Consider the following 14,431-nt stretch of genomic DNA (forward strand, 5'->3'; position numbering starts at 1 on the left):
TTCACCATAAAAAAAGGGATTTCTTTTTTTTCTGGTAAATAAAGGTTATATTATTGGAGCCTGTCCCTCAAATCCTAAGCAAAGAGGAACATCTGGAACTTGGCTAATCCTTGGTGGCATGGGGGTGGACAATTGCAGTGTGTATTTGTCTTCTACATGAAATTTTCGGTTTGAACTGACAGCAGAGGTTGCGCAAGAGAGCAAGACTGAGAGAATTTCCATATTTGTGGATATTGGAGCAGGATTCAGCATGGTAGATGCACGGTTTGTAAAAACTCATGGGCTTACTTACAGTATGTTGGCTAACCGCATTTCTATGTATGTCATCGGCTTCGCACTGCTTGCTGAGGGATGCCTGACACAGATTTTGTATGATATAAGGCTGAGGGTAGGACCCCTGCATTATGAAGTAATTTCCTGTTATGTCCTGGAAATCCTTCCCACTCTCATTGTACTGGGTCTACCCTGGTTGCTGAAACATAATCCTGTAGTGGACTGTCAAGCCAGGAAAATTGTGGAGTGGGGAGATTACTGTCTGGATAATTGCCTGAACACTTCTCTCTTTGCATCCACTATGAAGGCCTTACCAACATTTTGGTCGGGTTTGGAGGATGTTTTTTCAGAGAGGGGGTGTCTTGATTTGCCTCCCCATTGTGTAAACTACTGCCAATTTAATCTGCTTTCTGGAGCAAAATGACCCAAATCCACTGCATAATCTTTCTGGTCCATATAGACAAGGCATGAAAGATTACATTGCTGATAGTCTGGAAAGTGACATATCCAACCTTCCTATTCGCCTATAGCGGCAGGGTTTTTCTTATAGAGACAGGGGACCCGCCTTTGCTTGGATTTTGGCAATTGAATTAGATTACTGTCCAAGACTAATATCCTCTTTCTTTGATTCCAGATTTCTCCAACCAAATTGTGGGAACGAAATGGTTCTCCAAGTTGGTTTTAAAGAGAACCAATTATCAGGATATTCATATATAAAGTAAAGTTGGCACTAGAATGTTGATTTTATGCATAACTTTTTTCAGAGATTGGATGATTTATTTCAGAAATACAGTGCCTACAAGTAGTATTCAACCCCCTGCAGATTTAGCAGGTTTGATAAGATGCAAATAAATTAGAGCCTGCAAACATCAAACAAGAGCAGGATTTATTAACAGATGCATAAATCTTACAAACCAACAAGTTATGTTGCTCAGTTAAATTTTAATAAATTTTAAACATAAAAGTGTGGGTCAATTATTATTCAACCCCTAGGTTTAATATTTTGTGGAATAACCCTTGTTTGCAATTACAGCTAATAATCGTCTTTTATAAGACCTGATCAGGCCGGCACAGGTCTCTGGAGTTATCTTGGCCCACTCCTCCATGCAGATCTTCTCCAAGTTATCTAGGTTCTTTGGGTGTCTCATGTGGACTTTAATCTTGAGCTCCTTCCACAAGTTTTCAATTGGGTTAAGGTCAGGAGACTGACTAGGCCACTGCAACACCTTGATTTTTTCCCTCTTGAACCAGGCCTTGGTTTTCCTTGCTGTGTGCTTTGGGTCGTTGTCTTGTTGGAAGATGAAATGACGACCCATCTTAAGATCCTTGATGGAGGAGCGGAGGTTCTTGGCCAAAATCTCCAGGTAGGCCGTGCTATCCATCTTCCCATGGATGCGAACCAGATGGCCAGGCCCCTTGGCTGAGAAACAGCCCCACAGCATGATGCTGCCACCACCATGATTGACTGTAGGGATAGTATTCTTGGGGTCGTATGCAGTGCCATCCAGTCTCCAAACGTCACGTGTGTGGTTGGCACCAAAGATCTCGATCTTGGTCTCATCAGACCAGAGAACCTTGAACCAGTCTGTCTCAGAGTCCTCCAAGTGATCATGAGCAAACTGTAGATGAGCCTTGACATGACGCTTTGAAAGTAAAGGTACCTTACGGGCTCGTCTGGAACAGAGACCATTGCGGTGGAGTACGTTACTTATGGGATTGACTGAAACCAATGTCCCCACTGCCATGAGATCTTCCCGGAGCTCCTTCCTTGTTGTCCTTGGGTTAGCCTTGACTCTTCGGACAAGCCTGGCCTCGGCACGGGTGGAAACTTTCAAAGGCTGTCCAGGCCGTGGAAGGCTAACAGTAGTTCCATAAGCCTTCCACTTCCGGATGATGCTCCCAACAGTGGAGACAGGTAGGCCCAACTCCTTGGAAAGGGTTTTGTACCCCTTGCCAGCCTTGTGACCCTCCACGATCTTGTCTCTGATGGCCTTGGAATGCTCCTTTGTCTTTCCCATGTTGACCAAGTATGAGTGCTGTTCACAAGTTTGGGGAGGGTCTTAATTAGTCAGAAAAGGCTGGAAAAAGAGATAATTAATCCAAACATGTGAAGCTCATTGTTCTTTGTGCCTGAAATACTTCTTAATACTTTACGGGAACCAAACAGAATTCTTGTGGTTTGAGGGGTTGAATAATAAATGACCCTCTGAATAAACTTTTCACAATTTAAAAAAAAAAAAAAAAAGAAATAACATTCTTTTTTGCTGCAGTGCATTTCACACTTCCAGGCTGATCTACAGTCCAAATGTCACAATGCCAAGTTAATTCCAAATGTGTAAAGCTGTTAAATCTGCAGGGGGTTGAATACTACTTGTAGGCACTGTATGTGGAAGTAAAGTTCCAGCAACGCACTATTTGATTGACAGGTGCAACAGGGGCGGGAATATGTGAATCGGGTTTTGCTATCTATTCCCGCCCCTGTCTGCCCGCCTGGTCTTCCTTCATCTGTCATTGTCATAGACGTTTATTCCAGCGCTTATGCAGTATCATTTGTAAGTATTGCAGAAAACTCTTCACTCAGGTGGCGTCAAAATCGACACCTGGGCATAGCGCTATCTCCAGCACCATTTTTGTGAAGACTGTCTTCCTGCATCACATCCTCAGCACTTGTTGTGACTGCGGGAGCACGCGCAGTTACAACAGAAGTGGAGACTGCCCCCAAAATCAGATTTTAGACTCAGCCAAAGATATGTTGTCTTGATCATCATAGAAGAGCCCGAGTACTGAGAAAAACCTGTCCATTGACAAAAACACAGGTGACTCGGGGGGGGGGGACCCATGCTTGTGTGTCCCCACTCAGGAGTGTGACCACAATTTCCGCCCACTATGCTTCATCTTCAGAGGAGTGAGGACATAAACGGAAGTACAGTCTGCATACTTATCTAAAGGTTACAAACCGGCTGTGCTCTCCCGAAACTCTTTCCTGGAGGGGTATTTTCGAGTTAGATGATCTGGCAACCAAAACAGATTACGCCGGTGTGGCAGACTGTGCTTGTTGCTGTACCGCCCCCTTTAATTTAGCCACCTGGAGAGACAGAGCCTGTATCTGCCTAGACACTGCAGCAACTGGGTCCATGCTAAAAATCTTAGTCTGGCCATCTATAATTTCACGATGAACTATGGGGATAGTGGAAAACCGGAACCCTTGAGCTGACCCTCAGTCTAAGGGGCCCTGTGCTATCCCTATTTTCAGAGATACCCCTAATGGTGGGGATGTCTGAGCCTCTTTTCTGGCCCTGATCAAGACTAGCCCAAGGGGGGCCGAGATAGGAGTGTGATTAAACCTAGAGAAATAGACAAACGGGAAACCAAAACTCTCTCACATAGTACGCACACACAGAGGTATAAGACAATGAGATTAGGAAGAAAACAATAGCAGGGTGGAAACAAGATAACAGGTAACTCCACAACAACACCAAACACTAAACAACTCTTTTTCCAGCAAGTCTGAGGCACAACAACTCACAGGACAACACAGCGTTAGCTATGTGTTATGCTCGTGGGGTGAGCACGGAATTAGTGGGTCCTATGGACCGAAACTACCGTTCACTTGCCTGGAGGGGCGAATTGGACCGGCCTCTGAGTCTTCACTACTGCCACAGAAGATGGCAGGAGGTACACATGCTGGTAAGCGGCTGGCAAAGGGCTGCCCCAGGGAATCTGCGGTACCTCGGCAGCTGGTGCCAAAAACACAATACAGTTTTTTTCTGGAGATAGGAACAGCAACAACAGCCAGAGTCGTGGATTCAACCGGGATGGATGGGATGGATGCAGCAGTAGTGGCCAATGTGGATACTTGCAGCAGTGGATATCGTGGTAGCTGGCCGGAGTGGATGGTTGCAACTAGAGATGAGCGATGTTCGAGGTTCGCCAATTTCATGTTCGAGTGATTTTGGGGTGTGCTTGAGATCGAACTCGAGCTTTTTGCTAAAAGCTCGACAGCTCGAGTTACGTTCGAGAACGGTTCGATCACCAAAAGCAGGGCTTTTTACAGCTACAGTGTGCAGGGAGCCATAGCTGGTAACCAATGTAAATATCGGGTATCCAAGCAAAGCGCTTTGCTTGGTAACTGATATTTACTCTGGTTACGTGTGCAGGGAGCCGACACTTCCCCGCTCGGCTCCGCCCCCTCCTGCACTCGGCATGTACACACACACACTCACACTCACCTGTCCGCAGCCATGCAGTCCCCGGCAATGAAGTCCTCAGCGCCACATGGCCCCACTAGGCTCCACCCACTTCGCACTCCGCCGCCTGCACACATGGCCCCGCTCGGCTCCACCCACCTCGCACTCCGCACACATTACCCCGCTTAGCTCCACCCACCTCGCACTCCGCACACATTACCTCGCTTGGTTCACCCACCTCGCACTCCGCACACATTACCCCGCTTGACTCCACCCACCTTGCACTCTGCACACATTACCCCGCTCGGCTCCATACACCTCGCAATCCGCACACATTACCCCACTTGGCTCCACCCACCTCGCACTCCGCACACATTACCCCGCTTGGCTCCACCCACCTTGCACTCAACACACACATTACCCCACTTGGCTCCACCCACCTCGCACTCCACACATATTACCCCGCTTGGCTCCACACACGTCGCACTCCGCACACATTACCCCGCTTAGCTCCACCCACCTTGCACTCGGCACACATGGCCCCGCTCGGCTCCACCCACCTCGCACTCCGCACACATTACCCTACTTGGCTCCACCCACCTCACACTCCGCACACATTACCCCACTTGGCTCCACCCACCTCACACTCCGCACACATTACCCCACCTGGCTCCACCCACCTCGCACTCCGCACACATTACCCTGCTCGGCTTACCTGCGGTGATGAAGTCCTGGCCTCCCGACCTCAGCACTGTCACTGTCCTCCATGGCCACCGCTTGTCACATCTCCTCCTCTCGCTGCCGACCCGAGACTGACTAGCGGTGACATCATAGGCTCCCGCGATACTTGGTTGTGAAGGTGGCGGTCATTGAAGAAAGTGACAGCTCTGCTATCAGCAGTGCAGGAGATCTTCACCGCAGGTAATGTACCTCGCTACTGACAGCAGCACTTGTCATGCCCTGCAGTGACCTGGGCTGACTTATTGATGTTAGCTCAGGTCACTGCATTGGTCTCCCAGCCAATATGGAACATTCTGTTCTTCATTGACTGGGACATTGACTATGGTATGGATCGTCATGGGAACCCCTTGGATTACAGCAAACCTGGATTTGTTTTTCTTTCTAATAAATTGGTGAAAGAGGGAATGTTTTAAGGAGTGTTTATTCAAATGAAAATGTCTTTGTCGTCTATTTTTTTTTATTACTGACTGGGTTGGTGATGTCGGGTATCTGATAGACACCTTACCTCACGAACCCCAGGGCTTGATGCCAGGTGACATTACACATCTGGTATTAACCCCATATATTACCCCGTTTGCCACCGCACCAGGGCACGGGATGAGCTGGGGCGAAGCACCAGGATTGGCGCATCTAATGGATGCACCACTTCTGGGGCGGCTGCGGCCTGCTATTTTTAGGCTGGAGAGAGTCCAATAACCATGGACCTCCCTAGTCTGAGAATATCAGACCCCAGCTGTCCGCTTTACCTTGGCTGGTGATCCAATTTTGGGGGGACCCCCACGTGTTTTTTTAAAAAATTATTTATTTAATTTAAAATAACAGCGTGGGGTGCCCTCAGTTTTGGATTACCAGCCAAGGTGAAGCTGCCAGCTGTGGTCTGCAGGCTGCAGCCGTCTGCTTTACCCTAGCTGGCTATCAAAAATAGGGGGAACCCTACGTCATTTTTTTTTTAAATGTATTTATTTTTTTGGCTAAATACAAGGCTAAGCAACGCTTAGTGCCACATGAAAGGCACCAAAGGGTGCAAAATTACAAAATGCAGGAGAGTGGGACATGATGTGTCTTTCTGCCATTATAATGACAGAAAAGACTGATATGAAGTGTACAAGCACAGGAAAATCACCAGAGCGCTCTACGCTGTGAAACGCAGTAGAAAATGGCACTGCAGTGAACATGTGACCACCTCATGTAGGTTGAAGCTATGGATCCTGGGTAAATGTATGTATTTTCCCTCCTTCAGTTTTTTTGCAGTACGCAAAAAAACCGGAAGGCACACGGATGACAAACAGATGACATACGGACGATATACAGAACGGAATGGAAACGGATGCCACACAGATGCACCCATGAAAAAAAAGGACCGCTTTTTGCAGACCGCAAAAACGGATCGGTAGTGTGAATGTAGCCTTATTCTGATCTGCCGTTTATAAACAGCAGGCAGAAATAAGTGAATAGCGCCCCCCAGCGTCAGAAAATCTCCGGGGTTTCAGAGGGTAGCTGAGACCCTGGAGATCATGATTCAGGCCGGTTTTTCCGGTTCCCGCTCAAGTGATCACAGGTATACACCGTATACCGATGATCACGTTACAGTAAATGACAGTGCCGGTAAAAAATGATTTATCTCCCATCTGGCATGAACAAACATCTCCTCACCGGTCCCCTCCGGTCCTGCGGTGTCGCCAAAGTGCCCCCCCTCCCCCTCCCAGAAATCCAAGATGGCCGCATGCACAGCAGCGCGCCGGCCGCATTCACCCTACTCCTCTGATTTCTGTTGCATGTGCCATGACACATGCAACAGAAAACTCCTCGCCAGGCCCTGCCAGGTCACCCCCTATAACCCCACCGTGTTCCTCGGTGGCCCACGGTACCTGTGCAGCGTTGATCCCCCGCGGCCCCCTCCTTCACAATAGATGCTGCCGCATGCACAGAGCGGCTGTCAGCTCAGCTTCCTGTGTTCAGTCACAGTGAATGGCGGTAACCATGCATCTGTAAGCTACTGCAATGCCCTGCTCATGAGGTAAGGAACATAGTTGATCAGGAGAGCTATACTACATTTTCAAATGGAGGTATTTGATTTTATAGTTGCCCTGCTGAACGACTACCAAACATGAGAGTCTGTTATACGCCACAAGAAAACATGTCTAAATAGCGAGCTCTGTTGTTTAGTATTCATTCAGCTGGATAACTGGACTTAAAGGGGTATTCCATCTCCAAGATCCTATCCCCAATATATAGTAGGTGGAATAGCAATAATATCAGCAAATACCAATATTTGTAAATGTAGAATAGTTCTCCTGATTAGGCATGCCCTTAACTCATAAGCAGGGCATTGCAGCTTTGGTAGCAACAGTTACGACATGGACTCTGTTGCTGTGGACCAGGGGAGAGTGGGTGCAGATTCATTGCACCCACACTCCTCACATGGAGGGTCTGCACTCCTAGAAAATGGGGGATACGTTCCCTGAGCGTGTCCCCCGATATTCTAGATGGTCCAGAGTCATCGTGGGACCCCCTTATTTTTTTTCCTTACAATAAATTGGTGAAAGAGGGAATGTTTTGGGGAGTGTTTTTTCAAATACATTTTTTTTGTCTATTTTTTTGTTAGTACTGACAGTTTGTTATGTCGGGTATCTGATATCACAAACTGCTGGGCTTGATGTCAGGTGACCTTACAGCTAGCATCAACCCCATTTATTACCCTGTTTGCCACCACACCAGGGCACGGGATGAGCTGGGGTGAAGCACCAGGATTGGCGCATCTAGTATGCGCCACGTCTGGGGCGCCTGCGGCCTGCTATTTTTAGGCTGTGAAGGACCAATAACTATGGACCTTCCCACCCTGAGAATACCAGACCACAGCTGACCGCTTTACCTTGGCTGGTGATCCAATGTGGGGGGGACCCTACTTTTTTTTTGTAATTATTAATATTTATAAAATAATTATAAAAAAAGAGCCTGGGGTGACCTCCACATTGGATCCCTAACCACGGTAAAGCTGCCAGCTGTGGTTTTCAAGTTACAGCCGTCTGCTTTACCCTAGCTGGCTATCAAAAATGGGAGAACCCAACTTCATTTTTTTTTAACTATTTTTTTAAATAAAAAAAATTAATGGGCTTCGCTGTATTTTGATTGCGAGCCAAGGTAACGCCAGGCAGATGGGGGTGGCAACCCGTAGCTGTCTGCTTTATCTGCGCTGAGAATCAAAAATACCGTGGAGCGCTACGTCATTTTTTTTTAAAGATTTATTTTTACAGCACTGTGATGTCAGGCAATCAAAATACAGGGAAGCCCTTTTTGTTTTTAGTTATTTCAATAAATAATTAAAAAAAATATATATGGGCTCCATTTTTTGTATTGCTAGCTAAGGGTAATCCAAGCAGCTACTGACTGCTAACCCCCACTGCTTGGTGTTACCTTCACTGGCAATGGAAAATCCAGGGAAGCATTTTTTATTTTTTTTGCCAAAAAAACTACAAAAAAAATGACGTGAGCTTCGCCATATTTTTGTATGTTAACCAGGTACAGCAGGCAGGTATGGGCTGCCCCCAACCCCCAGCTGCCTATTTGTACCCGGCTGGCAACTAAAAATATAGGGAAGCCCTTTTTTAATTATTTCATGAATTTCATGAAATATTTTTTAAAAAAACCGACACAGGCTTCGCCCCTTTTTTGTGTCCAGCCGGGTACAACTAGGCAACTGGGGATTGGATCTGCAGCACAGGTTAGCCCGAGATGTCTGAGCCCCTCTGCTGCGAATTGCAGTCCGCAGCCGCCCCAGAAAATGGCGCTCTCATAGAAGCGCCATCTTCTGGTGCTGTATCCAACTCTTCCAGCAGCCCTGAAGCCGGGTGGCTCGCTGGGTAATAATGAGTTAATACTAGCTAGTAAAACAAAGCTAGTATTAAGTCAGAGACGCCTAATGTCAGGCAAGTTTGACCCAGCCATTAAGAATCTCCAATAAAGGGTTAAAAAAAGACACCACACAGAGAAAAAATACTTTAATAGAAATAAATACACAGACACACTTAGAGACTCCATGTGTATTACTCCCTCTTATCCCTCCACGATCCATGGTCTTCTGTCTTCTTTCTCCTTCAGCCCATGCAGCTCTGCTACATCAGTAGCGCTGCATTGGAAGAAGATGGTGCTGCTCCCCGTGCAGGCTTTTCACTCCGTGAGTGATCAGTACTGCTGGCTGTTAGCGGTAATGTCACCGCTGACAGATGGGTTACCATAGCAACGGTGTTCCAATCACATGATTTCCGGTGCCGCTGCGTGCTGTTAGCGGTGATGTCACCGCTAACAGACGCGTTGCTATGGCAACGGTGATCTCCGTTATTGACCAGCTGTGTCAGCTGGTTAATAGCGGAGCAGGGAAGCAGAACGGGGAGTTGACCATGTGCCAGAGCATGTCGCCGGTATAAGGCGATACACAAACGTGCACCGTGTACCAGAGAGATGCAATGACAGGACCTAGCATGACGTCAAAGCCATGTGACCAGTGTGTAGCCAATGAGATAATAGACACGTGACTGGTCACATGCTATTTTGACGTCACGATAGGTCCTGTCATCACTGCTGGTTACCGGGAGGACGCAGCGATTATCCGATAAAAAAGCTGCGAGAGTCAGAGTGCAGGACGCATCGCGGGGACAGGTAAGTGTTATGGCAATGTTTATTAACTGTATATGTACATTTATAATATGTTTTTATGTGTTTGTGATTGCCTCCCATTGTTTTTAATGGGGTTCGAGAGGTTCGTCGAACGGTTCGTAGAACGGTTCGTCGAACGGGGCACCGTTCGACGAACCGAACTCGAACTCTAGGGGGGTGGCTCATCTCTAGTTGCAACAGAAGAAGACTGTTAACGCACTGAAACACAGATACAAGTGAGCAGCAGAAGACAGCACAAATACAGCAGCACAAAGGAACCTGGTAACTAGCAACATTAGGAACTTGTTGCCCAGGCTCCTCCCTTAAAGGAAAGGTGATTTATGGGTGCTGAGTGGGTGATGGGTGATGGGTACAGAGCGATGAATGCCGCCGCTGCTGCCAAATGCATAAAAGTGGACTGAGTGGGGCAATATAGAGATATGAACGCTACCACTGCTGTAACATACATGTTATTGGAATAAGTCCGGATGTTTGGACTAATATGTAGTGTCACGCTCCCCGGGTCCCCTGCGCTGCCCTCCGGCTCACCTGTCACGCTCCCCGGCTCCCCTGCCTCGCTTCCCGGGTCCTTGGTCCGGTCACCGCCGCTCCCCGCTCTCCAGCAGCCATTGCCGGCGCGTCCCCGGCGTCCTGGTCCCCGCTCCCGGCGCCCGTCGGCTTCCCAGCCCCAGCCCGGCTCTGCTGCTTCCTCCTCGCAGCTTCCTGCTCTGGCTTCTGGCACTTGGGCCGCGCGCATGCGCATTAGGGCGCGCGCGCGGTCATTGACCCTTTCTTAAAGGGCCAGCGTCCATTAACAGGAAATGATGCAAACAGGTACAGGGTATAAAGGGGTTTAATGTCCAAGGGGGCGGGGCCTGATCTTCGTGTTTCTTAAGCTAGGAGTCAGGTCTCCTGGTGTCGCTGTGATATACTCACCTATCTCTCTTGTAGAGCCGTGCCTGCCTCGCCATCCGGTCCTGCCGAATCCCAAACCCCGAACGCTGTCCATCTGCCATCCTGACAGTCCGTACCATCTCGGATCCCTGCGGTGACCCGTCATCTCGCTCCAAAGGTTCCGGACCCCGCCTGACATCTTCTCGGCTTCCGAACCTGAGCTGCGTCACCCGGACTACCATCAGTGACTTCGTGGTCCCAGGGACTTCTCCGTTATACTCGTGTGCACGGACTGTTCTGCTGCCTATAGTGCTCCAGCTACCGGACCCCTTACCACCATCTAGGAGTTCGGCCCAGTGGATCCACCTCCTGGGTCTGCCCGTCCACCTGGCCCTGACAGTAAGATCAGGCCATGGATCCCGCTGCAGCACTAGCAGCCGTACAGGAGGAACTCCAACGCCAGCGTGAAGTCCAGACCCGCATGCTGCAATTCATGTCTTCTGTGGACGCCCGCCTGAACACGCTACAAGCGGCAGTTACGTCTTCAACATCCCGGGCTTCCACTAGTCAATCCACGGCTCCAGCTCCCGTGGCGACTTCTTCAGATTCTTCCAAACTTCGTTTGGCCTCACCACCCCGGTACGCCGGAGACCCCAAGGCCTGCAGGGGATTCTTAAACCAATGCTCCCTCCATTTCACGCAGCTGCCGCATTTGTTTGCCTCCGACCAAGCCAAGGTCGCCTTCATCATGTCCCATCTAGAGGGTGAGGCACTGGCGTGGATGAACCCCTTGTGGGAGAAGGGGGATCCTGTGACCATGAACATCCAGGAGTTCCTGCAGGCATTCCGTGGCACCTTTGATGAGCCAGGACGCGCCTCCGCGTCTGCTTCGTCTCTTCTCCGGTTACGTCAGGGGACTCTGACGGTGGGTCAATACGCGATCCGGTTTCGCACCCTGGCATCGGAACTCGGGTGGAACAACGAGGCCTTAACCGCCGCCTTCTGGGAAGGACTCTCGGGGCGAATTAAAGATGAGCTGGCAGGTCGTGACGTACCGACCACCCTGGATGCCCTGATTGCCTAGGCGACTCGAGTGGACATTCGCTTTCAGGAGCGATCCAAGGAAGTGTCCCGTGAGAGACGTCCGGTACGGCATTCCTCTCCTCCGCAGAAGCCCTCCGTACTTCAGTCATCGACAGCTGGGGCCCCCGTCCACGAGCCCATGCAGATCGACCGAGTGCGGCAGTCTGAAGAACGTCGAGCAGAGCGGCTCGCCAAGGGTCTCTGCTTTTACTGCGGAGAGGGCACACACCTGCTACGCTCCTGTCCAGAGAGGCCGGGAAACTCTAAAGCCTAGGGTTGGTAGGAGAGGCCACCCTAGGTGCTGGGACTCTCTCAGACCCGGTTACGTGGACTGTGCAAGTGACAACGGGAGAGACGCGGTTCACGGCTGAGGCCTACCTCGATTCCGGGGCAGCAGGCAATTTCATCCAGCAGGCCACGGTGGACAAGTACCAGGTGCCTGTTATTCCACTCGACAAGCCCCTAGTGATTGCCTCTGTGGATGGGAGACCCCTCTCTGACACCATCTCCTGGATCACCAGGCCGGTCGAACTGCGTATCGGTGCCCTTCACACCGAGAACATCGCTCTCTACGTCCTCCCACACATGTCCCATCAAATCCTGCTGGGACTTCCCTGGTTGCGGAAACACGAACCATCAGTCAGCTGGGGCACTGGCGAAATCACCCGATGGGGCTCTTCGTGCCAGGAGAAGTGTCTAAAGACCATACAACCCATCCGACGACCTCCGGTTCCAGAGAACCTACCAGGACTGCCCTCGGCCTATTGGTCCTTCGCAGACGTCTTTGATAAAAAGGAATCTGAGGTACTTCCGCCACATCGTCCTTACGATTGTGCCATCGACCTGCTCCCAGGAACAACACCACCTCGAGGACGGATATACCCATTGTCTCCAGCCGAAACAAGGGCCATGTCTACTTACATCACAGAGAGCCTGGCAAGGGGATTCATTCGGAGATCCTCCTCTCCTGCTGGAGCAGGCTTCTTCTTCGTCAAGAAGAAAGAGGGCGACTTACGCCCATGCATAGACTACCGGGGATTGAACCAAATCACCGTAAAAAACAAGTACTCTCTGCCGCTCATCCCCGAATTGTTTGACCGGCTTAGAGGAGCTCGTGTGTTCACCAAGCTGGATCTTCGGGGTGCTTACAATCTGGTACGCATCCGCTCTGGGGACGAATGGAAGACCGCGTTCAATACTCGCGATGGGCACTATGAATACTGCGTGATGCCCTTCGGCCTGTGTAACGCCCCAGCCGTCTTTCAAGAACTGGTGAACGACGTTTTCTGGGACCTTCTCTACGTCTGTGTGGTAGTGTATCTGGATGACATCCTTGTCTTCTCTCCGGACCTCCAGACCCACAGAGAGAACGTACAGCTGGTTCTACAGAGACTGAGAGAGAATCGTCTGTACGCCAAGTACGAGAAGTGTGTCTTTGAGCAATCTTCTCTCCCCTTCCTGGGGTACATCATCTCTGATACCGGACTGCAGATGGATCCAAAGAAGGTCTCCTCCATTCTCAACTGGCCTCCTCCTTCTGGACTGAAGGCAATCCAACGCTTCCTGGGATTCGCCAACTACTACCGCCAGTTCATCCCTCACTTCTCTGCTCTGACTGCTCCTCTCTCCGCTTTGACCAAGAAGGAGGCTAATCCAAAGGACTGGTCCCCTGCGGCCGACGCCGCGTTTGGCTCTCTGAAGCGGGCATTTGCCTCCTCTCCTGTACTCCACCGTCCGCAGTTAAACCGCCAGTTCACCTTGGAGGTGGATGCCTCCTCCTCGGGAGCCGGAGCAGTGCTCATGCAGAAGTCCTCCTCCGGGAAGATGGTGACTTGCGGATTCTTCTCCAAGAGCTTCTCAGCGCCTGAACGCAACTACACCATCGGTGACCGAGAGCTTTTGGCAGTCAAACTGGCTCTGGAGGAATGGCGCTACCTTCTGGAAGGAGCAGTGTACCCCGTGATTATTTACACGGACCACAAGAACCTGGAATACCTGCGGTCCGCTCAGCGACTGAACCCACGGCAAGCCAGGTGGTCCTTATTCTTTGCCAGGTTTGATTTCCAGCTCCATTTCCGACCCGCGGACAAGAATGTACGCGCTGATGCCTTGTCCAGGTCTTTCATGCCCATGGAACAGGAGGAGGAGACTACCCAACCCATCATCTGTCCTAGCAAAATCATTCCGGTGGCCCCTGTCACCCTGGCCCAGATACCGCCCAGGAAGACCTATGTCTCTGAGACTGACAGGCAAAAAGTGTTACACTGGGGTCATGCCTCGAAAACAGCCGGTCATGCTGGTCAGAAGAGAACATGGGGTGCGATTGTACGTCATTACTGGTGGCCATCCCTTCGCACGGACGTCGCTGCTTTTGTCTCTGCCTGCTCCTCTTGTGCCAGGAACAAGACGCCCAAACACCTGCCATATGGCCGTCTTCTGCCTCTGCCGATACCCTCAGTTCCGTGGCAACACATAGCAATGGACTTTATTACGGACTTGCCATTGTCCTCTGGACACACAGTCATATGGGTCGTGGTGGATCGGTTCTCTAAAATGGCTCATTTCGTCCCTATGGCTGGACTGCCCTCTGCTCAGGAACT

The sequence above is a fragment of the Anomaloglossus baeobatrachus genome, chromosome 4 (assembly GCF_048569485.1).
Source record: "Anomaloglossus baeobatrachus isolate aAnoBae1 chromosome 4, aAnoBae1.hap1, whole genome shotgun sequence".
In the NCBI taxonomy this organism is placed as follows: Eukaryota; Metazoa; Chordata; class Amphibia; order Anura; family Aromobatidae; genus Anomaloglossus; species Anomaloglossus baeobatrachus.